Here is an 11,840-nt window from a genome sequence, read left to right on the forward strand (position 1 = left end):
ACCCTCTTAAGCTCCCTTTGGCAACAAGACTGCCAGAACAGAGGCCCTCGCTATGCATGTAGCGAATCAGAATAGGAAATGAGGGGCTCGTTGAAAATACCACAGAAATAAGGGTTGGCAGTCGAGAAAACCTCGGAAAGCAAAGGGGAGGATGTGGTAGATCATTGAAACAGATTAAGAATTTGGAAAGAAAGAAAGAAAGTGAAGAAAAAATGCCCGCCAGGTGGGATTCGAACCCACGACCTCCAGAATACCGGTCTGGTGCGATAACCACTACGCTACCGGCGGGGCGATTTTCCCATTCACTTTCTGGGGTATTTATGTTAGGTATGTTTGTTTCCTGTGCTTGGGGGTGGTAGCCAGCGCCATTCGGACTAATCGGGGTGAAGGGGACCTTCTTTTTAACCCCCGGGGCGTGACTCGAGTGTCTACGACATGTCCAGAGTGGTCGACCAGCTTTGAACCCTCTTAAGCTCCCTTTGGCAACAAGACTGCCAGAACAGAGGCCCTCGCTATGCATGTAGCGAATCAGAATAGGAAATTAGGGGCTCGTTGAAAATAACACAGAAATAAGGGTTGGCAGTCGAGAAAACCTCGGAAAGCAAAGGGGAGGATGTGGTAGATCATTGAAACAGATTAAGAATTTGGAAAGAAAGAAAGAAAGTGAAGAAAAAATGCCCGCCAGGTGGGATCCGAACCCACGACCTCCAGAATACCGGTCTGGTGCGATAACCACTACGCTACCGGCGGGGCGATTTTCCCATTCACTTTCTGAGGTATTTATGTTAGGTATGTTTGTTTCCTGTGCTTGGGGGTGGTAGCCAGCGCCATTCGGACTAATCGGGGTGAAGGGGACCTTCTTTTTAACCCCCGGGTCGTGACTCGAGTGTCTACGACATGTCCAGAGTGGTCGACCAGCTTTGAACCCTCTTAAGCTCCCTTTGGCAACAAGACTGCCAGAACAGAGGCCCTCGCTATGCATGTAGCGAATCAGAATAGGAAATGAGGGGCTCGTTGAAAATAACACAGAAATAAGGTATGGCAGTCAAGAAAACCTCGGAAAGCAAAGGGGAGGATGTGGTAGATCATTGAAACAGATTAAGAATTTGGAAAGAAAGAAAGAAAGTGAAGAAAAAATGCCCGCCAGGTGGGATCCGAACCCACGACCTCCAGAATACCGGTCTGGTGCGATAACCACTACGCTACCGGCGGGGCGATTTTCCCATTCACTTTCTGGGGTATTTATGTTAGGTATGTTTGTTTCCTGTGCTTGGGTTCGAATCCCGGGCAGCACAGGACTGTTCGGCCTAAAATAGGCCGGTGTACTTTGGCCGGTGATTTTCTGTCCGGCCGTTTTCCGGCAGCCATGTTCGGCCCATGTCCAAATGTGGGCCTTTTGGCCGTATGCGGCCGTACTCCCATGGCTGTCCAACGGCCAGTGTCCGTCGGCCAGTCGACCGGCTTACGGTCATACGGCCAGATTCCAGCCGTAGGGCTCCGGCCATTCCAAAGCCACCCGTGTACGGCCGAAGTACGTCCGCCGGAGGACAGCCGAGATGCGGTCGTCGGACTCCAGCCGGACTACAGCTACGGAAATACGGCCGTCCTACGGGCATTGGAGTTCAGCCAGTACGTTAGCTGTACTGAGGCCGGTCACTGCATGTCGCGCAAGCAGATGACTCATTCGCGCAGTGCAGAAGCAGCACAAACCCAGCATTTTGGGTCCAATGCAGCCACATCAAAGTGGGCTCGCGCGCAACCACCAGCCGTCAAGCTTTCAGCGCAGCCTTGCTTAATTACCAGCCTCAGTAGACAGCAAAATTCGTTTATTAAACAGTGCTCACAAATTGTCGTTCCTCTAATTGCTGTGCCTCATTTACTGCCGAACACAGAAAATATTCAGTTCTTGGTAGAGCTTGAATAGATGTATTGTCCAGGTCCTGATATCCTCTGTGGGGCGGCTTACCTGTAATAAACGGGGAAAGAGGAGGGGGGGGGCGGAAGGCGCACACTTTAGTGGGTTGAATTTCAGAGAGATAAATTGCGCCGCTTTTAGTCAATTTCTTTAAGGGCAATATTCCGGAACACTTTCATGCTATGACTACATAAACTATTTTTATAACAGTTGCTTTACCAATTTTGATGTATATAAAACCGGCGTGAATGCCTTTACGAAGCGTTTTGGTTCTCAACAAAACACTCAGGAGCATTTAATATAACTCCTTCACAAAAAAGTATGTCCAGTTTTTGCCCATTTTTCTTGCAAAGACATTTTCTACTCGATCAACTTTTCTGATGACCTTGCGCAGGGCTGATCCTAAGAAGGAGCGAACAGGTACTTTCATTTTCAATTGTTGTTTTCATGAGTATACGTCCACACCACTTAATAGTCCAAAAGAGCTTAATTTTCTTCTAATGTCATACTACGTTCAAAAAATTCTAAACGCGTCGCGAATGACGCCCTGCTTCAGGTGGCTGCAGTTGTATCCCTTTGTGTTCACGCAAGGAAAGGCGTAAAATTAGAGTTACATAATTTGTTTCAAGCCAATAACATAGCAATGGTAGCATGTATACAGGAAACCTTGCATACTGCAACGAATAGGGCAATAAATATTTTATTGGTCAAGGTTGAATGCGTAGGGTTCTCAACCCGTCGGAGGTAAACTTGCCCCTCTGGAATTTTATTTATTTATTTATTTATTTATTTATTTATTTATTTATTTATTTATTTATTTATTTATTTATTTATTTATTTATTTATTTATTTATTGTTATTGATTTATTTATTCATTGTTTTATTTATTTATTTATTTATTTATTTATTTGATGCCTGCTTGCCTTTGCATGCATTACAGAAGGGAGATACATAACACTAAGCATTAAATATGAGACAAAATAACAAAATAATTCTACAAAGCGCGCTGAAAATCGTCAATATAAACAGTTAATACAATCATACGTCGAAGATAATTACACTGCAGTATTGATGTAAAATAAAATGAATCGCGCAAGGCGTCACCTTTAAAGGAAAGTTAATAATTTGCTTTAAGCTAGCGGTCCCACTTTGCGATATGTAGAATGGCGCTTGGGCATACTTCTCCCCTTCTACAACAGTTTTTGAATGATAGATATAACGAAAAAAGTTACACCTGTGGTTTCGTCTGTGATCTTTCACGTCCTGCCATTTCAGTTTACTTTTACTTTCTCTCATGCTAAGGTGAGCGTGCCAATTACCTAATACGAATCGCACTGACATATTCTGTATGTTTTCGAGCGTATCAACGAGCTCTTTGGCGTAGGGATCCACGAAAACACATGCGTACTCCAAGATTGAGCGCACATGAGTTAAATACGGTTGTTCTTTTCAGTTAGATGGAGGTTCATTAAAATTTCGTCTCAGAAAGCCAAAAACATATGCAGCTGTAACTTTTACGGTTTGCACCTGCCTATTTAACCTCTAACCACTCCCTAAATAAACTCCTAGGTATTTATATTCCTCGGCCGTTGTCACAGCAGCATAATTTACGGTATACGTATCCAATTGGAATGAAGGTTTTCTTGTAAAGGTGCAGTTAACAGACTGTTTAACATCCGAAAACTTTTCTGAATCAGCACACCAGGATGTTATTAAATGCGAATAAAGCTGCAGGTATACGGAATCACGTTCATTCGCTATAGTCCGGTTAACTACACAGTACTTTTGAACAAAGCTATAGGACCAATAGTAATAACAATGCAAAAACCGATTCATTCAGTTCATAGGATGAAATGTACTACGCAGAGGGTGATATGCAACACCATCATTTGCTTTTCTGCAGTCCAAGAATATACAGTCAACCACTTTAAGCTTATCTATTTCAAGAGCCAAATCGTGCGTGAACTCAACAATCTGCGTTGAGCAAGAAAATCCTGACAAAATCCGTGTTTGCTAGGATGCTGGCGTATATGTTTACCCAAATGAGTCATATCCGAAGAGTAGCTAAGCTTACCTTCAAACATCAGAACTAAATTAACAGCTAGGCTTCGTCAGTGACAAGGCTCTGTTGTTATCGCAAATTTAAAATAATTTTTTTCTAAATAGGCAGTCATAAAATCCCATCAAGTAACATAGTGCAGGGCATGAAGTTGATCCTACCAATGCACGAGCGAGTCTCTTCTACGTTTATCACCAACAACATAGTGCAATATTTCTTGTCGCAGTTTAATTGTAAGCAGAATAACTTGCGCTTTTGCTCGCACTTGCCTTTCTTTGGTGGGGAGTCCTTGACATGGTGGCGGTTTAGCTCCTGCGTGGTTGCCGCTTGCTCGACGCCCTTGAAGGCCAGTTATTTTGGTGAACCATCTCCATCTCGGATCGGACATCTCTGGCGGATCGATGTCTCCAATGCTCTCCATTTCTTGAGCGGGCGAATAGCCTCGAGATGATGCGTCGACGAAGCCGGCGGCAGAAGCGTGGTAGCGGCGATGACTGGCGAGGCTTAGCTCACCTGTCGGTGTGGCACAGTCTTCTTGTGGCAATAAATGACATTTCGATGGCCTAAAAGGTTCCCTGCTAATGTCCAGTGAGTCCATGCACCTTGCCTGTTCACCGAGAACACTCATTACTGTTTGACAAACGATGTTCGTTCATTTAAAACGTAGAAACACGGAGCGGATGAAAAACGCGTCCCCGTCGTTCGGCTCCCTAACGGCTTTTTGTCCCCCCAGGAACAAACCGGTCGGTCTCCTTCCAAACACGTCTGTGCATGAATTCTCGGCGCCCAGGCGCGAGCCGTTGTTCGGCTGTATACCGTTTGCCGAAAAAAGGATGTATAACCAGGTACCTTACGTAGGCCGGTCTCCTCTTGAACACCGGTTGCCAAATATTCTGTTGCCATTCGCTTGCCGTAATTCGGCCGAGGACAGCTAACCGAATGCAAAACGTATATTCTGGGGCCGTACGTCCGCCGGACGCGCGGTTCACCGTTGAAACAACGAATGCACGCCAGCCGCGCTCCGGCCGGTCTCCTTTCGAACACCAACTGCCGCAAGAATACGCATATTCTGTGGCCGGTCGCCTGCCGTGCTTCGGCCGATTACCGCTTCCCGAAGAAAAAACGGATGCCCTAAGGCCGTACTTCGGCCGTTCTCTTTCTCAACATCGGCAGCCGTAAGAGAACTGAATATCTGGCAGCCGGTTAGCTGCCGTTGTGCGTCCGGACACGGGCGGACGGAAAAATGCCGAAGCGCTGGTTGCCGAATGTTGGCCATTCAATGCATGATCAGTGGCTGCCAGAACCTGGATGCTGGCCGGACATGCCAGAAAGCGGCCATAGACGGGCCGGTCTTGGGGCACACCTTCTGTGCCGCCTGGGATCCCAACCGGCGGGCTTTTTCACCACATTCTTTTCGACTCAAAAAATCTTCATCTCTTTTATGACCAACCACAACCTCCTTTTTGCTTTCCGAGGTTTTCTTGACTGCCAACCCTTATTTTCTGTCTTATTTCACGGAGCCCCTCATTTCCCATTTCCTCATTCGCTATATATATACATATATATATATATATATATATATATATATATATATATATATATATATATATATATATATATATATATATTGTGAGCACCAGGGATGTGCATTGAGACTGTTCCCCGTGAACCTGGCATCATCAACATTCATTCTGGTCACCAAGGGGTATGCTCCTCAATCACTCACAGCTAGCCGCCCATCGGGATTATCATCTGCGGATAATCATCATCGTGGGTTCGGCTTCCTCGGAACGGTCGGAGTCAGCAGCTAATAAACGCGGCCTCAAGGAACAACCCGTCTCTCTCAAGTGGTGGAGGGTGCTTTTCGTCCCGCTGTCTACCTCTCGCAGTCGCACCACTGCAGCTCCGTTCAGGTCGGAGGTTGCTTCTGCCCACCACCCCCATGCAGCACGAGAGCAGCCAGTCGGGCAGCACCGCTGCGGCCCCGGTCCAGCCAGTTTTTGCCCTCACCGGCCGTGAGCGCGAACCTCTTTTTTTCTCTGGTCTCCGCGGTGACGATGTTGAAGACTGGCTTGATCAGTTCAACCGGGTAAGCGCATTCAACCGATGGGACGACAGCTTCAAACTTCAGATCGTCTCATTTTCTCTGATCGAAGCGGCGAAGACCTGGTTCCGCAATAATGAGAAAGACATGTCTGATTGGGCCTACTTTGTCTCAGAGCTGCGTCGTATTTTTGGGACGTCCTCGAGCCGGTCGGCTGAAGCCAAAAGGCAACTGGCGGTCCTAGTCCAGCTCCCGAACGAGGCGTACGCGTCGTACATCGAAGATGTCATCGCACTGTGCCGTCGGGCTGACAGTAACATGTCCGAAACAGACCAAGTGCACACATCATGAAAGGGATCGCCCCTTTCGCCTTTTCTGCTCTGGTATTTCAAAACCCTACCACCATTGCGGATGTACGCACGATCTGCCAGCGTTTGGACCACCTGCAGTCTATTCGCCTCCAACATGATTGTATGCGTTCTTGCTCCCTTCCGGATTCAGAGCTCCGTACTCTAATCCGAGCAATCATACGAGAGGAGCGACAGCAGCGTGACACTACCTGCTCCCAGAACACTCCCGTACAAGCCCGTGGGCTGCGTGACTTAATAAAAGAGGAGCTAGCGTGCATGACCGACGTTCCACAGCCTTGTTGTCCTGCTCCTACGCACGTCCATTCGTACTCCGAAGCTGTTACGAGACCATCCCAGCCCATGGAGCGAATTCTCCCTCCTACTACTCATGGCCACTTGACGGCTATTTCTGCGCCTTCGCCGTCGCCCCCTCCATTCCCAGCGTGGCGACCACCGCGTCCAGCAAGCGAGCGGCCAGTGTGTTATTACTGTGGCATCAGAGGGCACATTTCGCGGTTTCGTCGGCGACGCCAGCTGGACGAACGCCGGGGCTACGCACCGTATGAGCGCGACGCCTACTTTGGATACGCCCCTCGTCAGCGCCTGTACTCGCCACCTCCGCGCCAACCTTCGCCCGTTTATGACGCCAGAAGCTTCCCTCGCGATTCCCGCCCGACACCACGTCGTTCCCCTTCACCCTTCCGTCGTGCTCTGTCGCCTCTCCGTCCTGTCTCCAACTCAAATGTCCCCAACCAACACCAGGAAAACTAGACGATGCAGTTTTTGGAGGGAAAACTGCATTTTGTGGACCGACTACAACTCCTCCCGAACTTCCGTGTAATCTGTTATCTGTTCTCGTTGAAGGAATTGAAGTGGAAGCGTTAGTGGATACTGGAACTAGTATTTCTGTGATTGATGCTGATCTGTGTTCCCGTCTGCGAAAGGTCAAGACTCCGTATGGCGGTCCCTATTTACATGGCGCAAATAATCAGGACATCAGGCCCTCCGCTTATTGTACCGTGCGCGTATTAATTGGAGAACTCCCCCATTCTATTCAATGTGCTGTTCTTTCACCATGTGCTCACCAGCTTATCCTCGGATGGGAATTCTTTCCTCTGCCTCTGCCGTTATTTCCTGCCGTGAACCCGCCATCAGTATTGACGACACTGAAAATTCCAGTTGCCTAGATTCGCCACAGCACACACTCAAACTGAAATGTGATCATGTTTTGGAAGGTGGTTGTGAGGGAATTCTGTCGGTCTCCTCGAACGAAATTAACGCTGGTGATGTTGTGGTGGTGCCCTCTACCCGGTTCTTACACCAGGGAATCGCCATCCCAACCTGCCTTGTTCGGTTTGCGCGCGGGTGTGCGGTGCTTGCTGCACTGAACACTACGAATGAGGCGATATTACTGGCCGAAGGAACCACTATAGCTTCAGTTGCCGACCATGCCCCTGCGTCAGTAGTTTCCGGTGACGTGCCCCCTTCCAGTCAGAACTTATTTGGCCCGCTTGGTAATAATTCAGATCTTGCGTCCACTATCAGTCAAGACCTGACGCCTAATCAGAGAAAGTCATTACTGGACGTCCTAACGAAGCACCAAGCGTCTTTCGACGCACACTCATGTAGCCTCTCACAAACATCTGCAGCAGAGCACAGAATTAAAACGGATGGTTCAGCCGTGATCCGCCGCAGGCCATATCGCGTCTCCTCGACTGAACGGAAAATCATCGAAGACAACGTCGCTGACATGCTCAAGCGCAATATTATTCGGCCGTCGACTAGCTCCTGGTCTTCCCCAGTGGTACTCGTCGAGAAGAAAGACGGTTCTGTACGGTTCTGCGTCGACTACAGGGCACTCAATAAGATCACGCAGAAAGACGTCTACCCTATGCCCCGCATAGACGATGCCTTAGATTGTCTACAGGGGGCCGAGTACTTCTCTAGTCTTTACCTTCGGTCAGGGTACTGGCAAACCCCGATGCATGAAGCTGACAAAGAAAAAACCGCATTTACCACCCCCGATGGTCTTTATGAATTTAATGTAATGCCATTTGGACTATGCAATGCCCCGGCTACATTCGAACGGATGATGGACACTGTGCTTCGTGGCCTAAAATGGAACACTAGCTTATGCTATCTGGACGATGTTGTTATCTTTACGTCCACATTTTCACAGCACCTTGAGCGCCTTGACGAGGTACTTACTTGCCTGTCCAACGCGGGACTTCAACTTAACACAAAAAAATGCCATTTTGCGAGCAAGAGTATAAAGGTGCTGGGACACGTCGTCTCCAGAGATGGAATACGCCCGGATCCGGACAAAACAGCTGCCGTTATTAATTTCCCTCGACCCCTTCAACAAAAAGATCTTGGAAGCTTCCTTGGCCTGGCATCATATTTTCGGCGTTTTATACGCAACTTTGCCACCCTTGCGTCTCCCCTGCATCAGCTCTTGCGCGCCAACGTGCCCTTTATATGGACGGATGATTGCCAAGCCGCATTTGAAGCTCTGAAAGATTCACTTACCTCTGACCCCGTCCTGTGTCATTTTGACGACTCAGCGCCTACTATATTACACACTGATGCCAGTGGGTGTGGCATTGGTTCCGTTCTTCTCCAGCGCGATGCTCAGCTTCGAGAAAGAGTCATAGCGTATGCCAGTCGTTCACTGACGCCCGCTGAGAAGAATTACACCATCACGGAACAGGAATGCCTCGCTGTCGTCTGGTCTATACAAAAGTTTCGCCCGTACCTCTATGGTCGTCATTTCACCATCGTTACGGATCACCATGCCCTCTGTTGGCTATCCATGATGAAAAACTTATCTGGGCGCCTCGGCCGATGGATACTGCGTTTGCAGCAGTTTGACTTCACGGTTACATTCAAGTCCGGCAAAAAGCATTCGGATGCGGATGCCCTTTCGCGAAGCCCGTTATCCTCCCCGTCGCAAGCTGCGTCTTCCGGGCCACGGCCGCCACGTTTACCCATGGCACCCCTCAACCATGCTGCAGTAGAGACGGCCACCGAGCTGCCTTCGCTTCAGCGGGCCGATACATACTGCCGAACTTTAATGGACCGCCTGAGTGGCTTGGCGTGACCACCCAATAGCCGGCTGCGACGCCAACTGAACAACTTTCGGGTTATTGATGGCGTGCTCTATCGCGCCAATCATCATCCTTCCGGTCATAAATGGGTGCCTGTCGTTCCGCGTCAGCTCCGCCTTCGCATACTCGAGGCTTTTCACGATGACGCAACAGCTGGGCACCTTGGCTTCCAGAAGACTTATGACCGTGTTCGGAGTCTATTTTTCTGGCCAGGCCTCTCCACGAGCGTCGCCAAGTACGTCGCCTCTTGCGCGTTGTGTCAACAGCGCAAGCGACAAACGACACCTCCTGCCGGTTTTCTGCAGCCGGTTCCTTGCCCTTCTGTTCCATTCGACACAGTAGGCATAGACCTGTACGGGCCGTTACCTGTAACATCGACTGGATGCCGCTGGATCGTGACTGCTGTCGATCACTTGACCAGGTACGCAGAGACCGCTCCTTTGCAGTCCGGGTGTGCTCACGAAGTCGCCGACTTCCTCCTGCGCAACATTATCCTGCGACATGGAGCACCTCGAGTTTTGCTCAGTGACCGCGGCAAGACGTTTCTTTCACAAATTGTTGCAGAAGTTCTCCGCGCTGCCAATACCATCCACAAAACTTGTTCAAGCTACCATCCGCAGACGAATGGACTTACTGAACGGTTCCACCGCACGCTTTCTGATATGATCTCCATGTACGTCAGCCCCGACCACCGAAATTGGGACATCATTCTTCCCTTCGTTACATTTACCTATAATACCGCTGTCCAGCGCACCACCGGTTACTCGCCCTTCTATCTAGTTTTCGGCCGCCTCCCCTCTTTTGCGCTCGACACCGTTTTTTTCTCTGCCCCAGTCTCCGCTACTTCGCCACTTCATGAACAGTTCATCGATCGGATCGCCCATTATCGACGTATGGCGAAAAAAAACACAGATGCGAGCCAGCAAGAACGAAAGGGCAGATATGACGACACCCATCGCTCCGTTAAGTTCTCGAAAGGTGAAGAGGTCCTGCTTTGGACACCTGTTAGAGAACCGGGACTTTGGGAGAAGTTCCTGCACCGGTACATTGGTCCGTACGTCGTCATCGACCAGACTTCTCCAGTCAATTATCGCGTGTCACCAGTTAACCCTTCTTCAGACCGTCGCTGTCGTGGGACAGATATAGTGCATGTCTCCCGCTTGAAACCGTTCAACCGTCGCCAAACGTAACCTTCTACGGGCAGGCGCCCGCTTTCAGCCGCGGGGGGAAAAGTGTGAGCACCAGGGATGTGCATTGAGACTGTTCCCCGTGAACCTGGCATCATCATCATTCATTCTGGTCACCAAGGGGTATGCTCCTCAATCACTCACAGCTAGCCGCCCATCGGGATTATCATCTGCGGATAATCATCATCGTGGGTTCGGCTTCCTCGGAACGGTCGGAGTCAGCAGCTAATAAACGCGGCCTCAAGGAACAACCCGTCTCTCTCAATATACAGAAAGATAGGGCAACAGTCTACAACGCCAAACGAGGCATAAGGGTGTGGTTAGGCTCTTTTCTTTACCGCAACGGTTAATGAAATAAACATTTTTTTTAAATATACAGAAGAAAGAAAGAAAGAAAAACACACGCCCAGAGTGGGGACCGAACCCACGCCTTTCGATTACATGTCGAATGCCTTACCAATTCGGCTATCTGGGCGACTGTGTTCTCCTTCAGTTTCTGGGCTATTTATATTTACTAGAAGTGTAGCTGACGCTTAAGGGTGGTAGCAAGCGCCACTCTGACTACACGGTGAGAAGGGGACCTTCTTTTCAACCCCCGGGGCGTGACTCGAGCGTCTACAGCCTGTCATGAGCGGGCAACTGGCGGGAAGCCCTCTTATGCTACCTAGGCAACAAGGCTGCCAGAACCGAGACCCTCGCTAGGCTTTCGCAGAATAATCTGGTAAGTAAATGAGGGGCTCGTTGAGGAAAATACAGAAAGATAGGGCAGCAGTCTACAACGCCAAAGGAGGCACAGGGGTGTGGTTAGGCTCTTTTCTTTTTCGCTACGGTTAATGAAAGGAACATTTTTTTTAATATACAGAAGAAAGAAAAAGAAAAACACACGCCCAGAGTGGGGTATATATATATATATATTGTGAAATAACGTCCAGGGAGGCAAGAGAGGAGGTCGTCGTCTGTAGAAAGCAAATATATTTGCACTATTCCCAGAGAACCGTCAATAGAGCGTCCATCTTGTAGCCGCACCTGGTCGTCTTCGTCTTCCTTGTCTATGCGTCTGCTAAGCTCGATGCGAGCTTCATCCTCGTCCTCGTCGAAAGTTTCTACATCTTCCCGCCCCACAAGAGTTCGTACGAGCGGTGATGGTGTCCAATCAGCTTGCCATTCGTGTCCATCAG

General features: G+C 49.1%; 1 non-coding gene across 1 annotated transcript; it reads right to left on the bottom strand.

Moving 5' to 3' along the window:
* Positions 1 to 215: 215 nt before the first annotated feature.
* Trnat-ggu (transfer RNA threonine (anticodon GGU)) lies at positions 216 to 288 on the bottom strand. The gene has a single exon. It is a non-coding gene; the product is annotated as a tRNA-Thr (tRNA).
* Between the last annotated feature and the right edge of the window lie 11,552 nt (positions 289 to 11,840).

The sequence above is a fragment of the Haemaphysalis longicornis genome, unplaced genomic scaffold, assembly GCF_048455015.1.
Source record: "Haemaphysalis longicornis isolate Haplotype H1 unplaced genomic scaffold, Haemaphysalis longicornis Haplotype H1 scaffold_11, whole genome shotgun sequence".
Lineage (NCBI taxonomy): Eukaryota > Metazoa > Arthropoda > Arachnida > Ixodida > Ixodidae > Haemaphysalis > Haemaphysalis longicornis.